The 14,231-nt window shown below is 50.0% G+C and overlaps 1 long non-coding RNA gene across 1 annotated transcript; it reads right to left on the bottom strand.

The window, feature by feature from the left end:
- Positions 1-1,643: 1,643 nt before the first annotated feature.
- On the bottom strand, positions 1,644-12,809 carry LOC104650931 (uncharacterized). The gene is made up of 4 exons (XR_744506.3): positions 12,754-12,809; positions 7,626-7,908; positions 4,559-4,774; positions 1,644-1,886 (listed from the first exon to the last, which is right to left on the bottom strand). It is a non-coding gene; the product is annotated as an uncharacterized LOC104650931 (long non-coding RNA).
- Between the last annotated feature and the right edge of the window lie 1,422 nt (positions 12,810-14,231).

Here is a 14,231-nt window from a genome sequence, read left to right as displayed (position 1 = left end):
AAATGACCCAGTCTCAGGTATGTTACAGCAATGCAAGGACAGATTAAGACAGAAGGGAAGGGAAAGGCAGAGGGAGTGAGCAGGGAAAGCGTTCTACCCTGAGCAATACATTAATATGATTTTTCGAGACAGAGACTCACTCTGTCACCCAGGCTGGAGTGCAGTGCTGTGATCTTGGCTCACTGCAAACTCCGCCTCCCGTGTTCAAACGATTCTCATGCCTCTGCCTCCTGAAAAGCTGGAACTACAGGTGTGCAACACCACGCCTGGCAAATTTTTGTCTTTTCAGTAGCAACAGGGTCTCACCATGTTGGCCACGCTGGTCAACTCCTGGCCTCAAGTGATCCTCCTGCCTCAGCCTCCCGAAGTGCTGGGATTACAGGCATGAGCCACCACACCTGGCCTATAGGCAATAAATTTTTTTAAAAAATTAGAAAAATCCCCATTTGGCAATCATCATAGCAGTTATAGACTCAGACAAGCATCATCACTGGATGCTAAACCTAGGAGGGTCACAACTCAAGGAGAGCACAGAATACTTCCAAGTATCTCATCACAATTACTTATTACAAAGGAAAGAATGAAAAGCTTTACAGCCAAGAAACCTGGCAGACCCCACCTTAATCAAGAGGTCAAAGCTGATGTCACCAACGTTGGACAAACTGACAGCAGGTGCCATCTGACAGGAGGCTGCCTCACGTCTGTGGTGTCCTACCAACAGGCTTCCTTGAATGCAGGCATCAGGAAGTGTCACTGAGACCCAGATGGAGGCTGTTTCACAGCATGACTGCCCCGTATCCCGCAAAATGTAAGTATCGGCCAGGCGTGGTGGCTCACACCTGTAATCCCAGAACTTTGGGAGCAGAGGCAAATGCATCACTTCAGGCCAGGAGTTTGAGACCAGCCTGGCCAACATGCTGAAATCCCGGTCTCTATTAAAAAAAAAAAAAAAAGTGTTCTTAAAAAAAAAAAAAAGGAGAGAGAAAAGGAAAAACAAATACAAAAAAAAAAAAATTGCTAGGTATGATGCTGTTTTTCTGTAACCGGAGCTCCTTGGGAGGCTGAGGCAGCAGAATCACTTGAACCCAGGAAGCTGAGGTTGCCGTGAGCTGAGATCACTCCATTGCACTCCAGCCTGCTGGATAAGAGCAAAACTCTGTCTCATAAACCAAAAAAGGATTATCGTGTCTGCAACTTACGAAAACACAATTCAGGAATAAAATAATATATATAGAATAAATATATGTACATATGGAAAGAATATGCATATGAGAATGATAAACGAAATGTAAAATGTTAGTAACTGAGGCATCTGGGCAAAGGGCCTGTGGGATTCTTTGTACTATTCTTGCAACTTTTCTACAAGTCTGATGTTATGTCAAAATTAAAAGTATTCTAAATAAAATATGCTTGGAAATCGTGCACCCAACTCTCCCTCCTGGAGATATACAATGTCTGTTTATCATGTTCAAGGTTCTGACAAGTCCTGCATAAGGAACCCTATTCAGTCTTTAGTTAGCAGGTTTTCTTTGTCAGAGTGTATATTCATTCCTCACAAAGGGGAATAATCTATCCTCCTTTATCTAAAACTGCGCATACACGTGTGAGATGCTGGAACTGGAACATCAGTGGACTTGGGTGGACTGAGTCTACTCTGTAGTTCCATAGAAAGGGCTCGCCCCTGCCCCATGGCGTTCCCCAGGCCCTCACCCTCTCGAAGCGTCTCCTTCTGCTTCAGCATTCCTGTAAGTGTCAGGAGGCGGGGCGTCACTGCCCAGCCAGCCACCTGGCTCTGCAAGGTCAGGACCCAGCCTCCCCTTCATTCCTCACATGCCTTGAGCTATGCTGTGTGCTGGTCCAGTAGCGCCTTGGAAGACAGCCAAATCCTAGACCGTGAAGTGAGAGGGTTAAGATCGGGCTTTGTGGTCAGGCAAACCCGGGTTCCAAACAACAGGATGACCTGGAACAAGGACATAACCTCTCTAAGCGTCAGTTTCTCCTCCTGTGAAGTGGGGAATCAAGCGGACATACCGATACTGAGCGTGGTTTTGCAGGTGGGGGAAGACTCTCACCCAGGCTGGAGTACAGCGGCACAATCTTGGCTGACCGCAACCTCTGCCTCCCGGACTCAAGTAATTCTCCTGCCTCCGCCTCCTGAGCAGTAGGGATTACAGGCGTGCACCACCATGCTTGACTAATTTTGTATTTTTAGTAGAGATGGGGTTTCTCCATGTTGATCAGGCTGGTCTTGAACTCCTGACCTCCGGTGATCAGCCCACCTCAGCCTCTCAAAGTGCTGGGATTACAGGCATAAGCCACTACGCCCGTATTACAGAGGAAATATTTAATGGAGACCCAATTTGTATCAGAATGTACAGTATTCAAAATAGCAGCATACTATAGTGATGTAACAGGAAATATATACTTAGTCTCTGCCCCAATCCTTGATACAGAGCTCCTAATCCCTCCGAAGTAGGAAGTCCCTTTTGTTGACAGGAGCATCTTTGGTTCTAATGAGGTGATTCTTGGTGGGATCCTGAATAGGACTTGTCAACAGAAAGACCAAGCCATGATTAGAGCTTGGAACTTTCATCCTGAGAAGGGGAAAGCGGCTGGAGATGGAGTTAACAGGCAGTTGTGCCTATGTGATGCAGCCACCATAGAAATCCCTGAACCATGGGGCTCACAGAGTGTTTCTGGGCTGAACGCACAGAGGATGCTGAGCCCAGAGAGGGCAGGGAAGCCCAGCACCCCTTCTCCCATTACCTTGCCCTATACTCTCTTCCATCTGGCTGTTCTCCAATCACAGGCTCCATAAGCAATGAATAAATATAAATAAAAGGTTTCCCTGAGTGCTGTGAGTCACTTTTGCAAATGAACAGACACAAGATGCGAGGAGGTCATAGGGACCTCCAAGTTATAGCCAGTTGGTCAGGAGGCAGGGGAGAACTCAGAAGCAGAGCGTGGACAGGAAGGGTCTATAGGAACCTGAGTGTGGGGGAGGATCCCCTCCTCCAGGAAGCCCTCCTGAGCCCCTCCAGCTCTTGAGTGCTCACTAAGCACAATGGGCAGCTGAAGCTAGGTTCTTCCACTGTGATGGGAGCATTCATGGTAGATAACATCAAGAGTTATAATAATCTACAAGTAATAATGTATAATAATGTATAAAACGTGGCTCATGCCTGTAGTCCTGGCACGTTGGGAGGCTAAGGCAGGAAAACTGCTTCAGGCCAGGAGTTCAAGACCAGCCTGGGCAACATACCAAGATCCTGTTCCTACAAAAAAGTACAAAAATTTAGCCAGGTGTGGTGGCGAGCCTGTGGATCCAGCTGCAAGCGAGGCTGAGGGGAATGGCGTTTACAGTTGTGGGAAGTCTCGCACATAGAACCCGAGGGAGCTGATGCCACCTTGAGGTATACAGGGTCAGAACTGAGTTAATTTGTAGGACAACCAGTTAGTGCCCACCAGAGAATTGCTTGATGGGGAAAAAGACCCCCCGCCCCTGGTCACAGAAATATCGGGTCTGAGCACTGAGAGCACAGTAGCAGAAAACAGTTTGGCGTTTCCCATGACGGCCGCAGCAAAGAGGGTAGCCACTGAGCATGCCCACTGGCCCTGGCTTGGAACTCACATGCAGCGCTGAGTTCATCCACCCCAGGAAGCAGATGGAGAAACTGAGGCACAGAAGGGAGAGCAGTCCCAGAGGCAGCAGTGGCAGAGCTGGGAATTGAACCCAAGTGCTCAACCCTGGACCCCTGGCTCCTGAGCGCCCAGCTATACTGGACACATCAGTATGTAAATATATAGTCACACATGAAACCAGATGGAGACGCACATTTTTGGGGGTCACTAGTGATTTTGTTTCATTCCTTCTTACATTATTACTATTTTAGAGACAAGCTCGTTCCACTCTGTTGCCCAGGCTGGAAGGTAGTGGTGCAATCATAGCTCACTGCAGCCCCCAACACCGAAGTTCAGCAATCGTCTCACCTCAGCCTTCCAAGTAGCTGGGATTACAGGTACATGCCACCACATCTGGCTATTTAAAAACCTTTTTTTTGTACAGATGGGATCTCACTATGTCGTCCAGGCTTGAATTCCTGAGTTCAAGCAATCCTCCCACCTCAGCCTCATGAGTAGCTGGGACTACAGGTACACCCTACCACATCTAGCTAATTTTTTTTTTTTTTTGTAGAGATAGGGTCTTGCTATGTTGCATAAGCTGCTCTTCAACTCCTGAACTCAAGCAATCCTCCTGCCTCAGCCTCCCAAAGCCCTGGGCTGTGACCCACGGAGCCCTGCCCTTTATACGTCATCCTTTGAGCCATCTACAATGAATGCTCTCATAACAATACAAAAAAAAAAATAAAGGGTAAAAGTGGAAAACTGAATGCCATCTGCTTCTCACGCCCTCAGCGGCACCGATGGGGCTGATGTCAGCGTGGTCTCAGAGCGACAGAGAGGGGCCTCTGAGTGAGGATTTCCCATGTCCCAGGACACGTGCCTTTTGCCCTCTGTGGTCTCCCCATCCCGTCGCAGGCCACCTGGGGACCGTTACCTTGCTGAGGTGATCTTTCCAGACAGCTGCATCCAAACAGCCCTGGCCGCACTGAGGACGGCCTGGTGGAGAGGGACACTCACACCCCAGCCCCGGCTGCTTCTCCGAGTGTCCTGGCTGGCGTCGACCTCCAGCAGAACCAGCTCCCAGCCGGACATTTGCACAGATAGGGACCCAGCAAGGCTGTACACTCTAGTGCTTGGCAGCTGCCTGCACCTGCAGGGAGGCAGGGGAAGGACAGGAAGGGCCTCTGGGATCCTGGATGTGGGGGAGGGCTGCTTCCTCCTCCAGGAAGCCCTCCTGAGCCACTCCAGCTTTGAGTGCTCACCAACCATGGTACACAGCACACAATCAGGAAGAGAAACAGACAGAGGGATGAAGGGGGAGTTAGCCTACCCTGGCCCCAGCTCCTGGCCCAGGAGTACAGTCTCATCGTGTCCTTTCCACCACAGGTGAAATGGGAGTTCTTATTGTGAAATGGGGAAACTGAGGCTCTGAGAGGGTCACATAGGCCACCTGAGTCTACCTAGCTCTAAAACTTGTGCTGGTGCCTGAAGGAGGCTGGTGGGGGAAGCAGAGAACATCTTTGTAACTCCTCCACAGAAAAGGAGGCCCTAGAGAGTGCCTGCCAGGAACCAGAGGACCCAGAACTTCTGGGATCGAAGGGGATGGCATCTGGGTGCCCAAGCGGTCAGGCTGGGGTGAACATGTGGCTGAGCCCAACAAAGGTATTGACGGTAGTGGTGGGGAGTGGGAGAGGGGCCCAAGGCTCCACCAGCTCAGCGAAACCTGAGTCCCTCCCTTTCCTGATCTGGGCCTCAGTCTCCTCATCTGCAAAGTGGGTTTAGGCCCGTGGTTCTCAATCCAGCCTGTGCATTACAATCACATGCAAAGCTTTTTTCTACCCCCTCCCCCCGCCACTCCACCACCCCCAGAGTCTTGCTGTGTCACCCAGGCTGCAGTTCAAGGGTGTAATCTTGGCTCACTTCAACCTCCACCTCCCAGGTTCAAGGGATTCTCCTGCCTCAGCCTCCTGAGTAGCTGGGATTACAGGAGCCTGCCACGATGCCCACCTAATTTTTTTTTGTATTTTTAGTAGAGCTGGGGTTTCACTATATTGCCCAGGCTGGTCTCAAACTCCCGACCTCAGGTGATCTGCCAGCCTCGGCCTCCCAAAGTGCTGTGATTACAGGCGTGAGCCACCATGCCCGGCCTGAAAAGCTTTTAAAAGAATGCCTGGTGCCTCCATAGATGAGCTGATAAATAAAATACAATACATCCAGACAATGGAATATTATCCAGTGCTAATATGAAATGAGCTATTAAGCTGAAAAAGACAGAGAAGGCCGAGCACAGTGGCTCATGCCTGTAATCCCAGGACTTTGGGAGGCCAAGGTGGACAGATCACCGGAGGTCGAGAGTTTGAGACCAGCCTGACTAACATGGAGAAACCCCGTCTCTACTAAAAATACAAAAATTAGTTGGGTGTGGTGGCGCATGCCTGTAATCCCAGCTGCTCAGGAGGCTGAGGCAGGAGAATCGCTTGAACCCAGGAGGCAGAGATTGTGGTGAGCTGAGATTGTGCCATTGCACTCCAGCCTGGGCAATAAGAGCGAAACTCCATCTCAAAAAAAAAAAAAAAAAAAAAAATTAATGTTTGAACCCGTTAGATGACCCAGCATCCAAGCTTCTGGGGAACCCACCCCCACTCCCCAACGATTCGGGGACTCTCATGAGCTCTGAAGCCAGATGCCTGAGTTCCCATCCAAAATCTTTCACTCGTGAGCCCCATAATCTTGGGCAAGTCACGCCACCTGTCTCAGAGCCACACCCCCAAAATGGTACCACAGTGCTCCACATCCCCCACAACAACATCGAGAGGTATCCACAAGATAATCCACCAAGAGGGTTTAGAACAGAGCCTGCCACGGAATCACTCCGCAGATGTCAGCTCCTAGAGCAAACGGTTCATGTGACAGCGCTTCCTCCAATCTAAGAGGCTAGCATCGCTCGGATGGGCTGTGATCTTAGGAAATGCCACAAAAGCAAAAGGTTGCTAGTCCAACGGTGACCTGTGTCCATGTGTAGATACATCCTGACTTCAGGGACATCAACCCGTGAGAGCTAGTGCCTCTGAGAACAAGCAGATCTCTCCATTCAAGTTCCTAAAACCCCACACACAGGGAATGCACACCAGGTGTTTAAAAACCTTTATCAGGGCTGGACGCAGTGGCTCATGCCTAGAATTCCAGCACCTTGGGAGGCTGAGGGAGGAGCATCACATGAGGCCAGGAGTTCAAGACCAGCCTGGGCAACATAGCAAGACCCCGTCTCTGCCAAAAAGAGAAAAAATACAAAAACTAGCTGGGTGTTGTGGCACATGCCTGTGGTCCCAGCTACTCGGGAGACTGAGGTGGGAGGATGGATTGACCCCAGACGGTCAAGGCTGAAGTAAGCCTGATTACGTCACTGCACTCCAGCCCGGGAAACAGTGAGATCCTGTCTCAACAGAAATTTATCTTGAAATTTCTCAGGCTAGGTAAAGTGGCTCATGCCTGTAATCTCAGCATTTTGGAAGGTTGAAGCAGGAAGACAGCTTGAGGCCAAGAGTTTAAAACCAGCCTGGGCAACATAGTGAGACCCCACCTCTAATTAATTTTTTTATTGCTATCAAATTAAGGGTCTGCTCCACATCTGAGGGCCTCATCGCTGTCGAGATTTCCTATTTACACCTCCTCGTCCTAAATTAGCCACTGCCTAATTCCTGTGCAAACACCACGCACACCCTGCTCAAGGAAGCCACAGACATCGTGGTGGGGGGGCGGGGGTGGGCAGGGCTGTCTGGGGCCCTGGCCCTGAGGGCTTCCATCTGGATGTCTTTGCCCACCTCTGTGCTTCCACACTGAGCAAAATACCCCTGGTCAGTAAAGCCCTCCTGAAGCATTACACAGCTTCTCCCAAGCCCAATACAGGGCAGAGTTTGGAGGAAAACTTTGTTTCTGTCCGTTTTCTAGAGTGAAATCTGATCCTTCATCCCCCTCCCCTGGGGGCTAAAAACTCTTCTCACCTGGACAATCACTTCCAAATGATGGATTGCAAACCCCCTGCCATCTGTCCTTGGTTCTGCAGGGGCTGTCTGGCCAAGCGCGACGCTGCGTGTGTGGGCTCCCTCCCCCGGCCCGCATCCTGCCTTCCTTCGGCCCGTCGCCCAGCAGGCCGGCTGCTCACAGACAACCCTTGGCAGGCGAGTCAGCGTCATCCCCCGAGGGAGCAACGTCCATGCCCGGAATATGGAGGAACTGTGGGTCTGTGGGGATGTCGGAGTCAGATCTGTTCAGCCGGACCGAGACCTGTTGCAGGAGTTAAAGGGTCAGAAGGAACAGAGAGGGAGACACGGAACCCCCGGAGATGCTGCTGGGCAAATGCATCCCAGAGTAGGCCCAAAGCTCAAGCCAGAAACTTCTGTCCTCCTTCAATACTCCTCAGCCCTAAATCTTTCTTAGACTCAACTCCTGAAAACGGATGCTTAGGAAGTGAAGGCCTGGATGGGGGCGCTGGGAAGACCACTCTGGGATCCCCTATTCCCTGCCATGGTGCCTGCTCATGCAGCCCACAGCAAGGCCACCTTCTACTTGACTATGAACCAGGCACTGTGCTACTAGGTTCACAGTGACTGTCTCATGTAACCCTCAACCCTGCTTTGCTGGCTTGTTGTTACCATCCCGTTTCCCAGCTGGCAAACTGAGGCTCGGTGAGGTTCAGTGATTCACCCAAGGTTACACAGCTAGTTAACAGTGAAACTGGGAGATGAACTTGAACTTATCCAACCCTAAAAGCCCACTAGATTTAACACTCCTTGAAGATGGGGACAGAGTCACCCTTGCACCCCCAATGCACGTCACAGAGCCTGGCACACAGCAGAGACACAATCCATCCATGCTGAATGGACATGAACATGTCCATGGATGAACAAATGGACAGCTGTGGATGAGTCAATAGATCTACAATGGCTGCTATATATTTACCAAACTGCATTTCCTTTTCTTCCTGGACATACAGCTAAAACTCCATTTCCCAACCTCCCTTGCAGCTAGGTGGGGTCATCTGATAAGAATGCAGGCAGGAATGACCTTTCTACTTATGGGTCTGGCCCATAAGTAGAAAAACCTCCTGCATAATTCTCCACTGTCTCTCCCTCCATTTGCCATCTGGGGCAGAGCCCTAAGGTGGGGAGGCCTGGAGCCTGAGAGACTGCAGCGACAGAGCCATGCTGAGCTTAGACATGAACACTGGCCTTTCACCACGAGGCAAACATTTGTTTACAATAGTCAATGCATGCTGACCGATTACACACACACCGCCAAAATAAGGGCTGTGCCATTGGCTTCCCAGGATCTCGTCTCCTGCCATCTCCTGAGACATTCCACACGGGGCACCTTCACTAAAGGTTGTTAAAAACTGCCTCCCTAGGCAAGGGAGCAGAATTCAGCCTCCTCACCTGGGATGTGACGTGGCTGATGGCAGCTCGAGCATCCACGCCAAAACTGAATGTTCCTTGGGGGCTCTGTCTAAAGATGATGTCCCCCTCCGAGCTCAGGGCCTGGGCAGTGTTTCTAACAAAAAAAATGGCTGTACAAGAAGCTACTAAAGCTATTCAGAAAGATCCTGTCACCCATTCACGTAAAGTAAACTTAGGTCAAAAAAAAGAAACCCATTCATTTCTGGTAGTTCCAAATGCCCTTTCCTGCTTCTTAGGCATAACCTGCTCCGGAAGCTGCAGGCATCCATCTCCTTCTCAGCTCCACAAACTCATCTCAAGTTAAAAACCACAAAGCCCCTCCTGCTCAGCTCCTGCCAACTGCTCCCCTGTCAAAAGAATATCTTTTAGTCTTGTCTTCACCCCCTCCCCAGAAAAAAAACACAACTGACCCTCTCCTACCAAATCTACAAGCTCTTTTTCCCTGGGTTTAGGCAAAAATCAAACCCCCGGGACTGGCAAAATACCATCTCCCAGTGGCTGTAAGGCTTCTGGCTGATGCCTTGGCTGTTCGGGTCAGACAATATCCTCTAAGTCAGCGGGTTAAAAACAACAATCAATCCCACTCAACAGCTATTACAAGCCGATATGCTTACGCCTTGCCAGCCTGCTCAAAACACTCCATTTCTGCCAGTTCAAAAACCCGGGACAGAGGATTACCGGCCTGTAAAGAACCTGTGGAAAGTTAACAAACGGACAGTCACAGTCCATCCAACTGTCCCTAACCCCTACACACTGTTCAGCTTTCTCCCACTAAAGCACACCATGTACACTATCCTAAACTTAAAAAACCCTTTCTTTGCCATTCCTTTGGCTAAGAGCCAACCCATTTTTGCTTTCAAATAAACCCTGGTTCAAAAAACACAACCCAATTAACGTAAACTCGGTTGCCCCAGTGTTTTAAAAATTCTCCAACTCTTTTTAAAAAGGCCCTTCGGCAAAACCTGGTGACATTTCAAGCCAGCCATCCCAACTGTACCCTACTCGAGTAGGTTAATCATTTATTATTGGCTACTAAGACTGCCAAAGCTGCCTGCAACATACTGAAAACTTATTTGACCTCCTTCAAAAGTGTAAGTATCGGGTCCTAGCCAAAAAGAGCCAGCTTTGTCTTTCCAAAGCCTCCTATCTAAAATATAAATTAAACCAGAAAAAAAAGCACTCACCAATGCTCAAAAGGAGGCCATCTTACAAATCCCCACCCCTACCACCAAAAAACAGGTATTTAAATTCTTGGGGGCTGTAAAATACTGCTGCCTGCAAATATCTGGGTTTGTGGAAATTGCCAAGCCTCTGTACACCGCTACAGGAAAAAAAATGACTTTTTAGTTTAAACCAACATGAAAAAGCAGGCCTTCCAAAACTTAATAAAGGCACTCACAAAGGCCCCGGCTTTAGCCCTCCCAAATATCTCAGAACCATTTTACCTGTTTGTCCGTAAAAATCAGGGAGTTGCCAAAGGGTGCTCACTCAAACCTTAGGGCCAAGGCAACGCCCACTGGCGTCTTTGTCTAAAAAGCTAAACCCCGTGGCCTCGGGGTGGCCAAGGGTCTGCGAGCCTTCATCAGGCCAATAAGCTCGCTCTGTGCCAAAACTTAACCCTTCCGGCACCATACACTGGAAAACCACTGCCGCGGGGCGCTCCTGGTGAATAAATGTCTGATGCCTGCATCCTGCAACATCAGAGTCTGCTGCTAAATCAGCCCCGGTTAACTTTCTCCCCCACAAGGTGTTTAAATCCAGCTACCCTACTCCCTAATCCAGACTTCACCACCCCATCCATAACTGCCAGGAACTGCTAAAAACCACAGAAACAGGTGAACCTCATCTCCAGAACACTCCTTTAAAAAAGGCAAACGTGCCGGGCGCGGTGGCTCAAGCCTGTAATCCCAGCACTTTGGGAGGCCGAGGCGGGTGGATCACGAGGCCAAGAGATCGAGACCATCCAGGCCAACATGGTGAAACCCCGTCTCTACTAAAAATACAAAAAATTAGCTGGGCATGGTGGCACGTGCCTGTAATCCCAGCTACTCAGGAGGCTGAGGCAGGAGAATTGCCTGAGCCCAGGAGGCGGAGGTTGTGGTGAGCCGAGATCGTGCCATTGCACTCCAGCCTGGGTAACAAGAGCGAAACTCCGTCTCAAAAAAAAAAAAAAAAAAAAAAAAGGCAAATGCCCCCGTGTTTACAAACGGTAGCAGTTTCCTGAAGCAGGGGGTAGAAAACCCCTGCACTGCAGGCCAGGCACTGTGAGCGGGTCCCTCGGCGCAGGAGGCTGAGTTAATTGCCCTCACTCAACCCCAAAAGCCAGACTGTGCCGCCCCTAAAGTTGCCACGCTCCGGGTTACCCCACTACCTCGACTTCCAGCCGTCTCTTTCCCACAGCCTGATTTACCCAACCACCCAACACACTCCTCTAAAATGAAAAAGCAGGCGTGGAATCTGCAGGCCAGGAAAAATCAGGATCAACAGTGAATCCTCCCAAACTCCAGAATCTTTTGCCCCGGGCCCTCAGAGAGGCCTCGATCAGCCGCCTCTTCTTCCACCCACTTGGAGGAAGCCAAGTTAGCCCAACTTGTAAGAAGCCATTTTAAAACTCCACACCTCCAGAACGTAACTAGCCAAGTGGCCCCCAATGCCCGGCTGGTGTGCAGGTGAACGCCAGGCAAGGCCCGAAGCCTGGGTTGGGCCATCGTCTCGAGAAGGTAGCCCAGGAGAGAGGTGGGAAGTTAATTTAACCCAAGTAAAGCCACACCGGGCGGGTAGAAGTAGCTCTTGGTGTTATTAACACCTTTTCCGGATAAACTGAGGCTTTTGCCACCGAAAATAAAACTGCCACTACCGTAGTTAAGTTCTTACTCAACAAAATCATCCCTCGTTGTAAACTGCCTGTTGTCATTGGGTCTAGTGACCGGCCAGCCTCCCCTCGTCTATAGCTGTCGGTCAGCAAGGCGTTAAATATTCAGCAAAAACTGCCTTGTGGCTATCAGCCCTAAACGCAACAGGTAAAATGCATAAATCATACCTTAAAAAGTACTCTTACAAAATTAATCCTGGAAACCGGTAAAAACTGAATAAGCCTCCTTCCCTCAGCCCTGGTTAGGCTTAGACGCACCTCGGGATTCTCTCCTTTTAAAATCACGTATAAAAGGGTCCCACCTGTTTTCCCTAAACTAAGGGATACCCAGTTAGCAGAAATATCCCAGGCTAACTTGTTACAGCACTTGCAGTGTGTCGACAGGTTCAAGATCTTATCCAGCCACTAATCCAGCTCCTAATCTAACAGGACCCTGCCACCCCTTCCGTCCTAGTAACCTGGTGCATGTTAAAAAGTTCCAGAAGAAAAAACTCATTCCTGCTTAAAAAGAACCTCATATTGTCATCCTTACACCCACAGCCTTAAAAGTGAACGGCATTCCTGCTTAAATTCATCACTCCCGCATCAAGAAGGCCAGCAGAACACAGCAAAAAACATGGGTTCCCCAAGCCCGGGTCACGCCCTTAAAACTGCACCTACGTCGGGTGCAGCCATCAGACTCGTTCTTTTGCCCACTTTCCTTGTCTGTTCCCGGTCGTTCAGCCCTCTGCCCCTCCTACCCTTTATCCTCACTTCTTTTGCGACAGGCCAACCACTTGCAAACATCACCTGGAAGGAAAGTACCTCCAGTACAGTTTCTTTGTCCATTTGTGTTTTGCTCCCAAAGCCCAGCCGTTCCCTCGAGAACCAGCAAAGCTTGCCCCGGTAGGCAGGAGCGGGACTTGTTAACCTTGCCGCAGGGTTCAAACACACCGGAAGTGAAGTAAACGCAGACGCTGAGGGGTGCAAAAAAGAGACTCCAACGAGCACCTCTACCTGTCCTGAAAACCACCCTAACCCTGCCTGCCGAATGGGGGCTGTAAAAATCTGGGTTTGTGGAAATTGCCAAGCCTCTGTACACCGCTATAGGAAAAAAATGACTTTTTAGTTTAGACCAACCTGAAAAAGCAGGCCTTCCAAAACTTAATAAAGGCACTCACAAAGGCCCCGGCTTTAGCCCTCCCAAATATCTCAGAACCATTTTACCTGTTTGTCCGTAAAAATCAGGGAGTTGCTAAAGGGTGCTCACTCAAACCTTGGGGCCAAGGCAACACCCACTGGCGTCTTTGTCTAAAAAACTAAACCCCGTGGCCTCGGGGTGGCCAAGGGTCTGCGAGCCCAGTTCAACAGGCCAATAAGCTCGCTCTGTGCCCAAACTTAACCCTTCCGGCACCACACACTGGTGTTTCTGCCCTTCTTGGTCATGTGTAACCTTGGCTACTTACCGGGGTGGGGGTGGGGGGCAATTCGGCCCCCAACTGTTTCCATAGCTCCAACCTCTAGTCCTAAACCGAGTACTATGAAAGCCTGTAATCCCACAGCTATAACTGTCCGTGAACCCCAACTCACTGCAGTGGTACTATGGTATAACATGGGAACTGCATCTCTGTATCAAAGGGTTTAATCTCAAAACTACGTTTACCATTCAAAAGAAGGTCCGAATCCCCTAAAGCCCTCCTACACCTATTGGTCCCCTAACCGAGGAGACCCCATGTTCCACCCGCACCCAAATAAAATCAGCCCTATTGGGCCAACTATCCAATCGCCAGTTCAAACTCCCCCAGCCCGGCTCAGCATCAACACCTCCAGCCGAGCTTACCATCCATCCTGGGGGGGGGCATCACCTTCTTAACGTTACTCAGCCTAAACTGGCCCGAGATTGTTAGTTACACCTAAGGGCAAAAGCTTCCTATTAGGTCGAATTGGAAATTAAGGTCCAATTTAACCCCGGCCTCTTTCTTGTCATGCCCGTCCCATTCTCGCACACTAAAAACGGCTCAGAAACCCCTCCTGCCTAGTGACTAATAGTTAGTAATAGGTAGTAACAGTTACCACCTGTCTGCTTCCCGTCTCCAGGCCACCTGCAGCCAGACTCTGCTGACTTCCCTAAACCCTTCAGTCTCCTTCCAGGCACCCAATAATACTTTGGCTGGCACCTCGGGCCTCACCCGCTGTATCAGTGAAACTAGCCCCAAACGTCTCCTGTGCGGGTTAGTTCACATCCTCCGCCAGGTCTGTGTGTACCGCGAACCAGAGAAACAACTCCTTATTCCCCACCTGAA

This window comes from Saimiri boliviensis, chromosome 19 (assembly GCF_048565385.1).
Source record: "Saimiri boliviensis isolate mSaiBol1 chromosome 19, mSaiBol1.pri, whole genome shotgun sequence".
Taxonomy (NCBI): Eukaryota; Metazoa; Chordata; class Mammalia; order Primates; family Cebidae; genus Saimiri; species Saimiri boliviensis.
This window is presented reverse-complemented; position numbering and strand designations above follow the sequence as displayed.